Source organism: Drosophila miranda, chromosome XR (genome assembly GCF_003369915.1).
Source record: "Drosophila miranda strain MSH22 chromosome XR, D.miranda_PacBio2.1, whole genome shotgun sequence".
NCBI lineage: Eukaryota > Metazoa > Arthropoda > Insecta > Diptera > Drosophilidae > Drosophila > Drosophila miranda.
Genome location: NC_046674.1, coordinates 41,846,116 through 41,864,738, shown reverse-complemented (window position 1 = coordinate 41,864,738; position 18,623 = coordinate 41,846,116).

The following is an 18,623-nucleotide window of genomic DNA, read 5'->3' as shown; positions in this document are numbered from 1 at the left end:
CTGCAGGATTTTCTTTGGTGGGTACATGTCTCCATGAGGCAGTCGAAGTGATTTCCTGTATCTCTGCAACTCGATTTGAAACAAATGTTGTTAACTGGGAGGGATGAGTTTGCAGCCAATGTAGAACCACTTCCGAATCTGACCACAATATAACCTTCTCTACGGGGCAATCAATAATAGATCGAACTTCCTCCCACAACTTTGCCTACAGATGAGCGGCACATAGCTCTAATCTTGGGATTGTCTTTGTCTTTAAGGGTGCCACCCTTGACTTTGCCGTTAATAAGTTGACGGACACTCCATTTGAATGGGACACACGAACGTAGATGCAGCAGCCGTATGCTCGCGTGGACGCATCTGCAAACCCATGTATTTGACATCGAGTGCTTGTGCTAGCTTCTACAAAACGTGGAATGGTGACTTCATGCAACCTTTGCATGTCCGAAACCATCGACTCCCATCTTTGTTGCAATTTTAAGGGAATGGGATCGTCCCAACCAAGGCTCAAAAGCCAAATTTCCTGCAAGAAGATTTTTGCATTAGTAATCACCGGACATAGCAGACCCAAGGGATCGAAAAGACTGGCTATGACGGATAACATTACTCTCTTGGTTGTGGTTTCGGACGAGACTATTGGTTTCAGACAGTACTTGAAAATGTCTGCCTGTGGGTTCCAAATCAGTCCAAGAGTTTTGCAATCTTGCTGATCTCCACTCGAAATAACCAGACTCTCTTTCTGACTGTCACCTAGTTGACAATTAGCAGTCCACTTCGTCAGCACAAATCCGGCTGGCTCTAGGATTTCAACTAGCTGTTGACTAGTTCGGATTTCGTGTCTGCGCCTGTAAGAAGATCGTCAACATAGAAATCTGAAGCAAGAGACTTTGAGCCAAGTGGATGCGAATTTAAATGAGTTTCGCTTAGATACTTCAAGCACCTGACAGCAAGAAATGGTGCGCTGGCCGTGCCATAAGTTACCGTATTGAGACGAAACACTTGCAAGGGATCCGAACTTGCACGTCTCCAAATAATTAATTGGAAACTGCGATGCGCCTCATCAAGTTCGACTTGACGGTACATTTTTGTAAAGTCTGCTGTAAGAGCGAATTTGCGACACCGAAATCTTAACAACGTTGCGTATAGGCACGGCTGGATGGTTGCTCCAACCATGAGTAAAGCGAGACTTGACTCGTTGTTTTGTACGACGCATCGAACACTACTCTAAGCTTAGTGGATGTACTTTGTGGTCGTTCCACGCATTGATACGGGATGAAACAATGCGGCTCTGCCGGGATTGAGTTTTCCATTGCAGTATTCCGACAGGTATTCCTCCATAAAGTCCATAAACATCGATTTTATGGCAGGTTTTTGGCATAATCGCCTTTCTAAAGACAAAAATCGTCTTCTGGCTGTCTCAAACGACGAACCGAGAGATGTCGGGCTAGACTTAAATGGCAAAGAAACTTGCAATCGACCGGAGGGTAGACATGTGATAGTGTCAATAAAGGATTTTTCACACATAGTTTCTTCGGGGGTATACAGTCCTTCTATGGATGCATTTGGAACATTTTCCAACTCCCAGAAACGTTTGACCAAGCTGTCGAGCGGGCAGACTTCTTGAATTGAGCTCACCATAGAGCAAGTTAATGTGGCTTGAGGGCCTTTGGACTTGCAACGTCCAGACACCACCCACCCGAAAACAGTGTTTTGTAAGGTTAGTGCCTCTCTGTCCTGTTTTACTTGACCATTACTTAAGATATCGAAAAAGGTGTCTGCACCTTATAGCAGATCAACTTTTTGTGGCTTGTAAAAGACTGGATCAGAAAGTGGATAGCTTTCAGTAGCATCCATTAAGGAATCAGGCTGAACCGCCTTTTCTGGATGGTACGAGGAAATCGATTTTAAAATCACGAAATCTGCCACCATTTCGAATGGGTGTATGCGAGAGCAGATTGTGGTTTGCACAACTTGGTGTGCCGATTAGCTGGATTTTCCAATACCTAACAAACTAATATGCTTTCTAGTTCTCTTTTACTGCAGGCTTTTTGCCAATTCATCGGTGATAAAGTTCACTTGAGAACCAGAGTCCAACAATACTCTGGCTGGCTGATGTTGGCTTGAGCTGCCTTTAATGTCAACAACTGCTGTGGCTAAAATTACTTAGTCATTGTCGCGTGCCATTGCATGATTCGAAACTAGTGGACGTGCGTTTAGAATTCTTGAAGGCGGAACTCCCTTTGCAAATTGGAAGCGGGTTGCGACTGAAGCCGCAGCGAAAGCCGAGCAAGAAGTGATGAAATGATCAGTTGCCTTGCAAAATGAACATTTCTGATCTTGAGAAGGTTTGGCTTGAGCCACAGTCAACGAAGTCTTTCCAGATTGCTTGCTCTGTGAATCCTGACTTGTCTTTTTTCCTCTAGATTGCCCTGAATTCGTCTCTTCTGCAGATAAGTGTTGGTAGCGTTTGTTAAGCGAAGATACACAGTCTGTCCAATATGGAATGGATTGATAGTCCAGATTCTCTTCCCATCGAAAGCGGGTTTTTTTATCTACCTTGGACATGACAATGTGTATCAGTAAAGCATCCGAAATTTGTTTATAATCTCCTACAGACAATAGCGACTCGTAAATAGCGGAAGCTGTGTCAAGAAGGGATCTCAGCCCAGATGCAGACGGACCTTGCATGCTTTGCAACTCGAATAGACGGGCTATACTATTTAAGAATATTAAACAATCATTATCGTTTACCTTCATTAAGGCACAAGGGCCTTCGGATAGTTTTGTTCGGTCACTGGATAAGCCTTTACTACTCCTAGCGCTTCTCCACATTGCTTAATGTGGGATCGCTATCCACTATGCTACTAAATAGGCCGATAAAATTTGTATACTCGGTCTAATCGCCACTGAATTTGGGCAATTTTACTGGCGGCAAATGTTTACTTGTAGCAATTGTCGTATTTAATACCGACTCATTTGCTGTCCGTTCCTCAAGTTTAGCAGACATGGACTTGAGCGTGGATTTAGCCTCAATACATAAATCCTCAAGCTCGGCTCGAGAAGCTAAATCTGGGTTGACATCCTCAATTTCTACTTGTAATTGGAAAGCGCGTTCAATATATGACTCTAATATTTCCATGCGGCACTCCAATTGTGCCTTTGAAAAGGAAAACTGTTTATCTTTAAGAACGCTCCATGTACGATTGATATCTTTCTTAACTGCACTCAGCTTGCGAAGAATGTCTAACGACTCTACATCGTCAACCTCTGCAGATTGTCTAGACATTCCAGGCATTTTAGTTCTATAAAATGTTTGTTTCTCAAAAATGGCACTTGTCCCACTGTCACACTCAGCAATTACACTAAAAAATTTGTTCTGCCTGCTAAAAGCCCAATGCTGTTACCGTGCTAGATACTACGAGAGAGAGAGAGAGATGATCGCCAAAATGCCCACAAGCCAACGCTTTCGAGTTCGAGTCGAGCTTGTAGTTCACCGAAACGCAGCTTAAATGCGCCTGTGGCACTGGTTGAGGGTTGTTTGAACACCGATGCATTCCCTCCCACAAGTTCATACCAACCAGGAATACCCACGAGCAGCTCTCAAGATTAGCGAAGTTTCCGGCCGCCAATGACAACTGCAGGAACAGCAACAGCAACGAGCGAGGGATGATATCCAATGGGGATATCCAATAAAGCGCCAAGATTAATCCAATCCAACTTCTGTCCAATCCAGAAAATCAGTGTCCACCCGGGGGCGCCAAAAATGGATGTGCTAAATAGCCTGCCGTTAGGCACGATTTCTGAGGGTTTAATTAGACACTGGAATCAGACAGACCGACAGATCAAACTTGTGCACTCAGTCGACTTTCAATTATAAGTGCGTTTATTCTAAAGCGGCGCCCTCTTCATGAGCGGCTGCTGCTTGCATAGGCTCCGTTCGCAACATGGTATAAGAGCGCACGACATTACAATTCAAGAGCGTGATTTCATACATGTCTCTTAGGTATAATTATAGATATATATATATATACATATATAGGCAGGCAACTGATTTGCCTTAACATACCACCTCAACGATATCACTCAGCCTAGTGATAGTGATATGCGCCTTGGGCTCGGGAGCGTACTACTTCGCCAGAGGACGTCGCATCGCTCTACAGGTCTCCGAAATAGTCCAGAACTCTGGCGCGACTGAGGGCGGTCGCTCTTGAGAGGGGGAGTAGTTAACCACCGACACTGGACGTGTCCCGACCTAGCACATTAGCGAGGTGCACGACCAGAGTCACAGGCGCGGCGGATATGTCGCAACAATGTTGGCTGGAGCTGTAGCTGCGGCACCGACACCACTCACAAGTCAGCAGCTCCCACGGGAGCCGAACAGCTGCCAGCGACGACAGAATTCCTGGAACGGCGGCGACGGTTCTGTGGTGACGGCAGAGCCGCGGCAGCACCGGCCGCTAAGCCGGTGCAATCATCATAAATTTCATGTATGATCAGTCTTAAGTTTGAATCTAAATAAAGCGCAGCGTATCGCTCGCCCTTGATCAATTAATTCTCATTCATCTTATTCGGCCAGCCACCGCTACCGAGTTGATACAATTATAACCCTAACGTTTAATATCACTCAGCTAGCTAATGCTTCTAAAGAATTAAATAATTAAAGAATTAAATAATTTATACATATTTACTTATTCCTAATTGTTCAAATATGAGCATATTATCGGCAAAACCATGCCACTTTCGGCCCCTGGCAGAATGTTCCTACATAAACATATTATTGTACACACTCACTCATGTATCCATTAAAAGATACTGCAACAAAACACAAGTGTAGAACGCACTTAACCAATGCAGTCCTAAAAAAACACTAATGTAAGCATGCACTCAAATAGACACCCGCAGTAAAATGTATTGTTTGCGTAGGTCTAACGATAATTATAGAATACAACGAGGGGGAACGTTGTGAGTTGCTGCGGCGACCTCAACTCTACATTTATACCCGATATATAGTCAGTATGGCTACATTGAGCGACAATGTGTGCGTGCGGGAGAGACGGATGCGTGTCTGAACATGTCCTCGGGTGCTGCGTAGCCACTGCAAATTAGTTTGTTCCTTTTGGCTATAAAAATGATCCGATCTGATTCAGATTCAGCAATCTCATAGACAAGGTCGTTCTCTATGATTTTAGTTTTCTTGTATCTTCAATATTGTGGATTTTAAAGATTTTCGTCTTTTGTGGGGAGGAAGGGGGTGGGGCGAAATTTTGAAATTTACGATTTATAGTGAGATCTAACAGAAGTGAGGATACCAAATTTGGTTACTCTAGCCTTGATAGTCTCTGAGATTTGTGGATGCCCCAGATTTTCGTCCTTTGTGGTGGTTTAAGGGGGTGTGGCGAAATTTTGAAACCAACTCGTCAAGGTCCGATATTACAGGAGTGTGGATCAAAAATTTTGTTGCTCTATTATATTATATATAATATATTATAGTCTCTGAAATCTAGGAACTCATATTTTGCAATAGGCAAAGCCGACCATTAAGCCTGTGTGTTAGAGAGAGAGACAGAGCCAGAGAGAATGACATTTTTTTCTTGATTCTGGCTATAATAATTATACGATCTGGTTCAGATTTTGCATTCTAGAAGATATAATTATCCTCTACGATTCTGCGTTTTCTGTTTTATCGTATCTTTGAAATTGTGGATACCACAGATTTTTGCCTTTTGTGGGGGCGGATGTGGGCGGGGAAAAGTTTTGAAATATACTTGTAGCAGTGACAGAAGTCCGTATATAGAATTTCATTGTTCTAGCTCTTGCAGTCTTTGAGCACTAGGCGCTGATAGGGACGGACAGACATACAGGGCTCAATGGACTCGGCTATTGATGCTGATCAAGAATATATATATTTTATGGGGTCGGAAACGATTCCTTCTGGACGTTACACACATCCACTTTTACCACAAATCTAATATACCCCAATACTCATTTTGAGTATCGGGTATAACGAAGGGGAACGTTGTGAGTTGCTGCGGACACCGCAACTCTACAGTTATACCCGATACTAAGTCAGTATGGCTCTCCTCCGGCAGACGCCGCTAATATTAAACGACACGACAAAGAGTGCGTGCGTGAGAGACAGAAAATCAGTCTGAGCGTGACGTCGGGCGCTGCGTAGCCAGTGCAAATTGATTTGTTCCTTTTGGCTATAAAAATTATCTGATCTGATCCAGATTCAGCATTCTGATAGATATGGTCGTTATCTATGATTCTGCGTTTTTAGTTTTCTCGAATCTGCAATATTGTGGATGCAACAGATTTTCGTCATTTGTGTGGGCGGAAGGGGGTGGGGCGAAATTTTGAGATATACGTTTTATAGTGAGATCTAACAGGAGTGCGGATATCAAATTTGGTTACTCTAGCGTTAATAGTCTCTGAGATTTGTGGATGCCCCAGATTTTCGTCCTTTGCGGGGGCGAAAGGGGGTGTGGCGAAATTTTGACACAAAACGGTCAAGGTCCGATATCACAGGAGTGTGGATACCAAATTTGGTTGTTCTAGCTTTTATGGGTTCTGAGATCCTTGAACTCATATTTTGCAATTGGCAAAACCGACCATGAAACCTGTGTGTTAGAGAGAGACAGAGCGAGAAAGAATGAAATTGTTTTCTTGATTCTGGCGATAATAATTATACGATCTGGTTGAGATTTTGCACTCTAGAAGATATAGTCATATTTTACGACTCTGCGTCTTTAGTGTTCTCGTATCGTCGAAATTGTGGATGCCACAGATTTTCGCTCTTTGTGGGGGCGGAAGTGGGCGGGGCAAAGTTTTGAAAGTGACATATCACAGAAGTCTTATAGTCTTTGAGCACTAGGCGCTGAAGGGGACGGACAGACGGACGGACGGACAGACAGACATGGCTCAATCGTCTCGGCTATTGATGCTGATCAAGAATATATATACTTTATTGGGTCGGAAACGATTCCTTCTGGACGTTACACACATCCACTTTTACCAAAAATCTAATATACCCCAATACTCATTTTGAGTTTTGGGTATAAAAAGAGCGAACACCGAGGTAAGTGGAGTGTCATCTACAGACTCATGCACTTCAAAGTACAAAGTTACGTTATCGGTAAAAACTCCTGATTATAATAAAGGTCCTCTAAATATTGAAGCAATTATTCTTCCGAAACTGATAAAAGCTTTACCATTAAAGTCTTTCAATATTAACAAAACTAAGTGGCAAGATTAAGAAAGATTAAGAAACCAAGATTTGAAGATTTGTATACCCATATTTTAAAAGACAGAGTAGTAAAATTAGACGAACTAAATGGTCAAAATGCAGAATTCGGATGGATTGTATCCGGTTGCACCAAATAAAAAGGTGATAAGTTTATTGTGGCGACAACGGCATTTTCAGTCCCTTGTTAAATGAATGTTCCTTACTTCATGATCTTCGACTTCGGTGATTTCACCGGGTCCTGACGGGGTTCCAGGTGGTGTACTCAGGTACTGCGCCGAGGCTCTGTGTGGACCCTTGCTTAAACTTTTCACCCTGTCCATTGATTCCTCTTGCTTCCCCCCGATCTGGAAGGAATCGTTTATAATTCCTCTCCATAAAAAAGGTAGCAAGTCTGATGCAAAAAATTATAGAGGTATAGCAAAGTAATCCGCTATTCCTAAAATGTTCGAGAAGGTATTAACTCCGCGCTTGCAACATCTCTGCAAGTCACTTATATCTCCCACTCAGCATGGATTTGTAAGGCAGCGATCAACTACCACGAATTTGTTAAAGTTTACCTCTTTCATTATTAAAGGCTTTCAAGGTAACTTACAGACGGATGTAATTTACACCGACTTCAGTAAAGCATTCGACTCTGTAAACCATTCCCTTCTAGCACATAAACTTGACCTTTTAGGGTTTCCGCCCGACCTCCTGAGATGGATTTCTAGCTATCTTTGTTCTAGGTCTCAAAGAGTCCTCTTCAAAAACTCCCTCTCTTTCCCAGTAAAGGTTTCTTCGGGAGTACCACAAGGCAGCCATCTAGGCCCTTTACTCTTCACACTCTTTATTAATGACTTACCTTCAGTATTAACATATTCTCGAGTAATTATGTGTGCGTATGATGTTAAACTCTGTGTCCAGTACAAGGACATTTCATTTCATTCTCGCTTGCAATAAGATCTCAATAACTTTCAGTCATGGTAATGTGCAAACTTGTTCCACCTTAATGCCTCGAAATGCAAAGTTATGACATTTCATCGTTCCAGCCCTTTGTTGGCTCCCTATACCCTATTTGGTGGTTCTCTTGAGAGAATTACCCTGGTGGATGATCTGGGTGTTATGTTAGACCACAAGTTAAAGTTTTCCGAACACATTTCTACCATGGTAAATAAGGCCATGGGCGTGCTTGGGTTTATAAAGAGGTGGTCAAAGGAATTTGACGACCCCTATATAACAAAGACTTTCTATACCTCGCTTGTTCGTCCGATCTTAGAATACGGCTCCTATGTATGGTGCCCGCAGTACAAACTACACCAGGACCGTATAGAATCAGTACAGAAAAACTTTTTACTCTTTGCTCTGCGGGGCCATAACTGGGATGAAGGTGTGAGACTCCCATCTTACTCTAGTAGACTGCTATTAGTAAACCTCCCATCCTTAGTTAACCGTAGAAAAATGCTTGGTGTGATTTTTATGCACAACTTGATCAGGGGTGACATAGACAGCCCTGATCTGTTGAGCCGCATAAGCTTCACGATTCCTATTAGACTGACTAGAAATTTTATACCGTTGATCCTTCCACTTTGTAGATCGAATTATTCCTTGCATGAACCGTTTAGGGTCTTATGCTCGGATTATAGTTCCCTCTACCATATTATATCCACCACTAATTCTCTTCCTCTTATTAAATTACTAATCCTTACACACCTTTCTAGTAATTTGTAATTGTAGTGGTATTTGTATTTTGATTGCATGCTTAGTCTCTTAGTAAGTTAAGTAATAATTTTCCTCGAATGTTAGTCTAACAGCTATCTTTCCTGCATGCTCGAGCTCGGCTTGGCTACGCGCCGCGCGTTATGCGGCAGCGCCCCTTGGTCGGTTGGGTGGGAGGAGGGCTGCGCTTTGCCTGGGATCCGCGCGTAACAGCCTTCCGCTGGTTTCACACGGGCCACTTGGCGGTGCATTAACTGCATCGCCTCTTGAAAGATGCTGTCAATGCATGTAAACGTCCAAAGATACAACAATTAAAGTTGGGTGTTTGTAGTGGGGCGGATCGAAGATCAATTCTCCAACATCAAAATCGTTGATCCAGTGAACTTCGTCGTAGCCGTCGCAAGAAATGTAAAAGATCGTTGTGTTTCGTGGTAGATATATGTCGCTGTGTATTTGGTTCGGGGGTCGCGCAGTAGATCGGCCGTTTGAATTGGGGGTGGAAGCGTAACTAACTTAAGCCTTATGGTCTATGCTCTATGCTGGCTTGAGCGCCGGGTGGATCGTGGATCGTAAAATCTCCCAAGCGCCCCTCCGAGCGCGCGAGAGCGAGTTGGGACCGGAGCGCACGGAGTTGGCACAGTGCTTGGCAATTATTTGCTGCTGGCCTGAACAGCGGTTGACTTAAAACGGTTCTGGGAATTGGAAAGTGAATAGAATGACGTAGAAGAAGATTTTTGCGAGAAGCATTTCTTGGAAACAACAAGAAGAGATGAGAATGGGAGGTATGTGGTTAAAAAACCATTTAAATATTTTTTTGCGTATGCATGCGTTATTGTACGTGTGGTGCCTATGGCAACGATCACTCGCCTTTGTGAATTGTATGCGGTTTGACTATTGGAGCTTAAAATGAATCGAGAAAAGCAAAACTAAAATGTTCGTTTGCAAATTTTGCAAATAAATATACATATTACCATACAATAGCCCAAAAGATGCGGGAAACATGAATAAATAAACATATACACGAAAAAAACTAAAATCACTTTACTCAGACACTTTTTTGGTTCTGCTCATCTAAAGACACTTTTTCTGTAAGCGCATGATCAAAAGTGTCTCTTTAAGTTATTGTGTTATTGCGAGAAACGATCGGCTCAACCGAAAGCCTGAAACATATAACACAAGCGAAGAGACAAAAAGTATTCCGCTCAGTGAGAGACCGTGTCTGCGTTGTCTTTTTTGTTTCGTCAGACAGCAAAGGGGGAAAAGTGTTGACCGTTGTTTGTGAGCTATGATGAATATACAAACTTAGGACATATGGTAGAATCCAAAGAAGATGGAAAATATTATTTGCGTCATCAAGGAGTCATAAGAGATTACAGTCTAACGACAAAGCTGAGGGTATTTTTCGATGCTTCAGAAAAAACCACAAACAATAAAAGTTCAAATGATATCATGTGGGTTGGACCAAGAGTCCAAAAATATATTTTCGATATTATGGAGAAATGGCGTAAATGGCCATTTGTTATATCTGCGGTCTGGTCTAATGAGCTGGTGAGGTGACTCAAAGGGGGCCTAGCTAAAGCCACCGGACGGGTCGCAGGTTACGGATAACGAACGACCTACCTATATAGGTAGGTCAGCTACGAATAAGCGGAAATCCCTAGGAAGAGTACCGAAAATAAGCAGCCCCGGACAGCCAGCGGGTGTTTGCGAAGTAGCAACACTGACGATGCGCTTGTGGTGCCGCCTCGTATAAGTACCTCACACACTCCTCTATCCCTACACACTACCTACCCACATCCCAACCCCCCACATTCATCTCACACCGGGCCGGACTAAGTTTGTTATTCGACCCGTGCCGAGAGTCAGCTTGGCTGGGGGCCCGGTATATAAAACTAGCCCAGTCGTAAAAGGAGAGCTCAGGGACTTGGCAGCCCCCTTTTCTAAGTATGCCTTATCGGGGCAACCTGGATCTCTGCCCGGACGGACCGTACCTGTTCTCTGCAGCTCGTGGGAAAAGAATGGAAGAATACAAAAACAAAACCAAAAACCAAAATGAGTCTGTCGCTCCCCAAATGCCAACAGGGAGCAATCCCAAACAGGAGAAGGCAGCGGCCCAAAGGCCTGGCCCAACTCGCAAATCAGCAGAGAAAACCTGCGCGGCGCAAGATGCTAGGGAGAGCCCAACGGGGTCCCATCCCGGATCCGGGGTGGGTGGTGAATCGGCTCCCAAAACCGATACCTTGGCAGAGTGGCTATGCAATCCTGCGGCTGAAGGTTGAGTGGGCCTCGAAGGTGCTGCCGAACTTTGGCAAAGAAGCACCGAAGAAGACCTCAGCCAAAGAGGCAGCGCTCGCAGGAGACTCCTGGACCAGCACCGAAGTGCTCCAGAGTACTGCCAAATACCTCGTTCGCGCAGATTGCCAAAAAAAGGGCGCTGAATGGCGTCCTGGACAAAGGCAGCGCGGACTCGCGAATTCCCAAGAACCAGTGGAAGTGGGTGGAAGCGGCACTGGCCGACCGCTGCTTCGAGCTGCTGAAAAAACTGTCTGGACCCTGGGGTCGCTGGCGCCGATTGAGGCTGCCAAAGGCGAGCTCAACTTTGGGTTCAGCGCAGTGACTGTAAAGGTCTATAAGTCGGATGCAGCGGCCGGGGCGCGTCCTGTCGACAAGCCAGTCGAGCAGGACGCTGACTCTGAAATCGAAGCACCCGACGATAAGACCCGACGATATAGACATGACGGATATAGACCAAGAAGGCTACTCCACCGATGGCACGCTGAGATGCGACTTCACGGCGATGTGTTGCCACGAGGAAGTCGAAGACGATCCAGACGCCGACATTACAGTGGTGGAGAACTCTAAGGATGTCCTTGAGGCTCCTTCAGATAAACCTCCACCACTGTAAAGCAGCATACGCTGCTCTTATACTCCGCCTCGAAGAGAGCGGAGCACACGTAGCCCTACTACAGGAACCTTGGAGACATGGTTTGTGGACTGGGGTCGAAGGATTAAAAGATGATTGTAGCTCAACATTAAGGTAAAACCCGCACCTGCATTCTTGCCAGAAAGCACCTAAATATCTTTCTGCTCCATAATTATAGCGATGGCGACAGCACTGCGGCAAGCCTAGAGATAAAAGGGACTCATCTAAGGCTGATGTGGTCCTACATGGCCCATGAGGAAAACGATCCTCCCAACGACCTTGTTCGCAAACTAGCCAACGACAGCGAGAGGTCGGACATAGACCTACTAATAGGCTGCGACGCCAACGCTCACCACACTCAATGGGGGAGCTCGAACACAAATGTAAGGGTTGTATCCAACAAACTGATCTCTAAAGAAATCACATAAGATAAGTAATGACTGTTCGGGTGTAAACAGAGATCTGTAACCCATTAAAAAATACGGCAACAAAACACAAGTGTAGAACGCACTTAACCAATGCAGTCCTAAAACAACACCAATGTAAGCAAGCACTCAAATAGACACCCGCAGTAAAATTATACTAACGATAATTATAGAGCACAACGAGGGGGAACGTTGTGAGTTGCTGCGGCGACCGCAACTCTACTTTTCTACCCGATACATAGTCAGTATGGCTACATTGAGCCACAATGTGTGCGAGCGGGAGAGACGCGAAATTTTGAGTTATACGTTTTATAGTGAGATCTAAAAGAAGTGCGGATACCAAATTTGGTTACTCTAGCCTTAATAGTCTCTAAGTTTTGTGGATGCCCCAGATTTTCGTCCTTTGCGGGGGCGGAAGGGGGTGTGGCGAAATTGTGACACAAAACGGTCAAGGTCCGATATCACAGGGGTGTGGATACCAAATTTGGTTGCTATGGCTCTTATAGGTTCCTTGAACTCATATTTTGCAATTGGCAAGACCGACCATGAAACCTGTGTGTTAGAGAGAGACAGAGCGAGAAAGAATGAAATTGTTTTCTTGATTCTGGCTATAAAATTTCTACGATCCAATTTAGTGGAAGTGGGAAGTGGGCGGGGCGAAATTTTAAAAAAAATTCTTGTAGCAGTGACATATCACAGAAATCTGGATCCAAAACATCGTTGCTCTAGCTCTTATAGTCTTTGAGCACTAGGCGCTAATAGGGACGGACAGACGGACGGACGGTAAGACGGACAGACAGACATGGCTCAATTGACTCGGCTATTGATGCTGATCAAGAATATATATACTTTATGGGGTCGGAAACGATTCCTTCTGGACGTTACACACATCCACTTTTACCACAAATCTAATATATAGTATAAAAAGACTGCGTAAAAACAGAATTAGGTGTACTTATGTATATATATTTAATATTTTTTTTTTGTGTATTAATTTTTTTTACTTCTATCTATTTATTGGCTTTAAGAAATATATTGACTGATTTGATATCTTATAATTTAAAGCTTACTTGGTTAAGGCCGCGTAGCTGCTCTGTCAGAAACGTCGCCAGCGGAACGGCCGCATTATGTATAAGCTTAATAAGCGTGAGAAAGAATATCGTATGCACATGCAGTGGATCATATTCCTTGCGCCGTCAAGTTATGTAAGCTTAACGGCTGTACATATGATAGCTCGGGGCATAATTGCGCGGTCGAACTTGAACTATGCCCGAGGATTGATTTTACGTAAAGATTCCAACAAAATGTTACAATAGGTGTTCTTTCACATATACTAGGTACAGCGTGTACTTTGTGTGTGCATACTACATCGCCCTCCTTTTTAAAAATAACGTAATATAATTGTTGGAAGCTGCCGAGCTTCTTCGGCAACTCTGAATCCAAAATTTACAAGAAAATAACTGATCCGTTTTTAAGGCTACAATTCGACGTTTATTGTTGGTATTGTTTGTGTGTGTTTTTTTTGTTCGAGGCCGTGGCCGTGGACTTAGATGTAGATGTTAGGCGTTTTGGGCGACAAAGAGTACTGCAGACCGACTGCCTCCAATAGGAACGACCGACTAGTGAGAAGCAAGGGTCGAACTTTAACTTTATGCTTGTATGCACTGAGAGCGTACATAGGCGACAGCGATTTGAGGAGCAAATGTAAACAAAAAGTTGTCCTTATGGGGCTCCCAAATGAGCCCAAGCGCTTTGGTTACATCACTGCCATCATCCAGCTTCAGAAAACTTTCCCTTTCAGCCTCTGGGACTTTACGAAGCACATCAGGGGAATTGGAACACCATTTCCGCAATTGAAAGTTCCCTCGAGCAAGAAGATCCGTGGTTTGACGCATAATATCTCGCACTTCCTCGACCGAATTGCCTCCAGATATCATGTCGTTTACGTAGAAGTCCTGTAGAATGGCTTCCGACCGCAATGGATACGAAGACCACTCATCCATGGCTAGCTGATGCATAGCTCGAATAGCTAAAAACGATGCAGGCTTAGTCCCATAGGTGACTGTGTTTAATTTGAAGGTCTGTATGTCGTCGTCAAAAGAGTCCCTCCACAATATGCATTGGAGCATGGTGTCAGGCATTGAGACGCGCATACACCTATACATTTTACCGATATCACCTGTACGAGCAATGGAAAATGTACGAAAACGGATGATTGTGTGAAATAGCTTGGCCTGAATGGTGGGACCAGACACAAGCAGATCATTTAGATCGTGGTAGATATATGTCGCTGTGTATTTGGTTCGGGGGTCGCGCGGTAGATCGGCCGTTTGAATCGGGGGTGGAAGAGTAAGTAACTTAAGCCTTATGATCTATGCTCTATGATGGCTTGAGAGCCGGGTGGATCGTGGATCGTAAAATCTCCCGAGCGCCCCTCCGAGCGCGGGAGAGCGAGTTGGGACCGGAGCGCATGGAGTTGGCAATTATTTGCTGCTGGCCTGAACGTCCTACCCCCTGACGGCTGAGCGGGCTGGAAGACGAGGGCGGCGTACGTGGAGTTGCGTGTGGTGGTTCTTGCCACACACCCTGCACAGCCTGCGATAATCCTTGACGGAGTGTTGGTGAGCCAGGCAGCTCCCTCAATACTTTTTGATAAGGACAGCTTGGCAGATTCGGCAACGGTAGGAGCCAATTTCCCGAGCACGTCGGTTCTCCATAGTGCGGTTGGCGCGGGGACGTGGGGCCATATCTGGATGCGGAGAACTACGATGAAATAAAGGAGTCGAAGACACATTAGTACGGGTGGAGACGTATTTAGAACATTGGAAATTGCCGCCCGGTTACATTGTCTGATGAGGCTGTGTTGATCTAAGGATGGATTCACATTCAAGTTCATGCTTGAATTCGGAACGGAGCGTTGAGCTTTCAAACAGTGAATATTTTGAAAATATTCCCTTCAATCAAGCGTAGGAGACCGTCCGAGAACTTCTGCGGAGGGAGCTGGAAGGAAATTACTTTCGTAAAAAGACCCCGAGTCTTCTACCAGTTTGATAGGTCGTCTGGAAATTTGTCTCGAAAACGATGAGATTTGATTCATCAACTGAGGCACTGAGGCCGAAAATGGTTTCCTGCCCGAGGAGAGAGCCACAGATGTTGGTCAGTGAGCCACTTAACTGGATGGACGGAAGGATATCTGCTCCAATCAGGACATCTATTTGTGAAATCTCATAGAACGTCGGATCCGCCCATGAGAGGTTCGGCAGGTCTTTCAAGAACCTTTGCGAGTTCGGATGCGATGGAATATTCGCGGCCACTTCCGGAATAACGCAGGCTGTGGCATTTAGATGTAAGCCCGGCTTAGTCGGAGAGCGAATGGAAAAACTGCAGAGCTTCTTTGACTGAGCGGATACGGCATTATTTAGGCCGGAGACCTGTGCCTGTATACGTTAGAATGGCAATTTGATCATATCAACAAGACGTTCCGTAATGAACGTCGCCTCGGAGCCAGAGTCGATCAGAGCGCGGGCGTGGAAATGTTTCCCCAGATGGCAAATATTAACGATGGCCGTGCCTAGAAGGATAGCCCTCGTGCGGGTGGCGAAATACGCCTGAACGTTTGGCTGAGCTTCGGACGAACTTGTATTTTGCACGCTTGGTTCTCGTAGATGTAGCTCGGGCCACGCTGAGGAATTTTGTACCGTTGTGGAAATCGCTTCGCTGGAGTTTGCTGGATTGCTACGGTGTAGAAGCGTGTGGTGCCGGTGTCCACAAGTGATACAGTTGTGTGCGCTTTGGCATGATCGTATCTGATGACCCCTTGCAAAGCAGCTCAAGCAAAGCTGCTTTTGCTTAAAGGATCTTCAGCTGGGCTTTGAGTATCAGCCTTTTGTTTTGGAAACGCTCACGGAGGGCGTTCCATGCGGACACGAAACCCTCGTTCGTTAGCGTTGCCTGTGCCACTCTGTCGTGGGCCTCACCGCTCGTCTTTTTGTTGAGGTGGAACAGTTTTTCCACTGGAGCCAACCTCGGGTTTTTTATGTAGATGGCGGTGAACAGATCTCGGACCGTGGGCCACTGCTGGTAGTCCCCACTGAAAACTTCAGTGTCACATGGAGGGAGGCGGCAACCGCCGGAAGTCAGTACTTGAACGGCCAGTTGCGGCGTGTGAGGGACAGTCGTGGGCTCGAGCTGATCGTTCAGTTCGGCAAGGCATTGCGAGTAGACCGCGTAGCAGTCATCGTACATCCCTTGGACGTCAGTTACCCCTTCTGGATCTGCTTCCGCTCTCGCCCCCCCACAGGCCTCGCCCACAGACTTCGGAGTTAATCTCGATGGACCTGGGAGAGCGAGCTGGTTGGTGTGCTAGCATCTGGAGCGCTGAGCTTCTGGTCGAAGCGTGTCAGTCTGCTTGCAGCCAAGGCAAACTTAGACCGTGCGGAACTAGCGGCCGATTGGGACATAGTGCTAGGAACCGTGCGAGGGACTACCGAGGGGAGCAACAAAGGACGTTGTCGGACCTCGCTCAGCTGGGCCCAGACGGGGAGATGTGGGCGTAGTGACTGAGCCGTTAGAGCTGGGTGGATGGGTCAAACTCAGCGAACTCACCCGATTAAACTTCTTGCGAGATTTCTTGGCATGGTTGGCTGATGGATTTGCGATAACGCGTATCAGAGTCGCAAAGCAGGTGAGCGGGAATGGCGAAGCGGAAGTTCTGAACGACGAACCGTGGATATGTGGACTTAGTGAAATTTATTGCGAATTTATATTATAGAAGTCTTACACAGTGGCCGGAATATATAAATATAAAAATACTTTGAACAATATAAAAAACTGTCCAACCAAAAACGACTAATGAGGATGAGCAATAATATAGAGGCACAAGGTATCAAATTATAGAGTCGGTTGCAAAACGAATGGTCAAATCAATACAAACAATCGTTCGTTCTCTTTCGTAGATCAAACGCGTTTTTGTTTTGCGCTCGGCATATTTTCCCTTTGTTTTACATAAACAACCGGTGTTTTCTTAAATAAACATTAAATACCTTCCTAATCCACCTACTATCTGGAAACCCTTTCTATTCCGCGAGTGCATGCCTTTTGATTTGTGTTTAATTATTATTTATTGAACTTAAAATTGTTCGGCGTCGGCTTGTTGTGTTTGTGTTGTTGCCGTGAGTAAATTACATTGCATTACAGCTCTCGTCTCTCGTCTTGTAGCTTTTGTTGTTATATCACTCTCTCGCTATCACCTCAACTTCAATAATTGTTCTTTCTCTCTCACTCTTTAAACTTTCTGAGCAATAGCGCCCTCTACTCAGTACCGCTCGCTATAATTGCTCTCCACTCTGCTCTCATTTTTTACCAATTCCGCTTTGAGCGTTGTCTGGCACATTGGTGTGATACCAATTTGTTTTGGAAATTGTATTTTTTTCGTAAATTTTCTTGAGTAAATAAATAAATAATAAAAATGGAATACGCTGTGGTCTGCGCCAAAAAAAACCTGTAAGAAGCAGATCACCCACGATCAGCCGAATGTCCCCTGCTGGCTCTGCGACAACGTAGTGCACGCAAAATGCGCTGGATTTTCTGGCCTCGTGAGTGATGCTATATCCAAACGTAATGGGTTGCATTACAGTTGCGAGGCATGCCGTGCGGTGGAGAATGACATGGTGGCTTGTATGAGGCAGACGCGGAAGGGCTTTAAGGAGCTGACCGTTGGCTTTAAAAAGCAATACAATCGGCTCCTAGCCATGGAATCTCAATTTGGCAGTCTGCAACTGTTGAATGAGTCTCCGAGGCGTAAAAAGGTCACTCCGCGGGATCTGCAAGTGCCAACCGTCACCCAGCCGTGCGCCGCCGAAAAACTGACTCCGAACACTCCAAGTATGCAGCAGTTGATCTCGTTTGCCACTCCAAGGGCAACGACAGCTGCTGGCGATGCGGATTCGGTAGCCGAATTCATCGCCTCGGAGAATGTGCAGCCAAGTACGTCTGCAGCGTCCGTGTCCGTGGTGTCCGCAAGTTCGCTAGTTGTCCCGTCTATCCCGATCCCACCAGTAAATAGACGTTCCGGACCTCCGGCTATTGCCACCACAGGTACTAGGCCTGTGGTGACTAAACCACTGGTGGGAGTCCCACCAAAACGACAAGTTTTTGTTTCACGGCTGGCCCCTGACCTCACATCTAATGATGTAATTGCTTTTATTCAAAGCAAAATAAAAGCCGTGGGCTTAAAGGTGGAGAAATTCAACTTTCATTATTAAAGGCTTTCAAGGTAACTTACAGACGGATGTTATTTACACCGACTTTATTAAAGCATTCGACTCTGTAAACCATT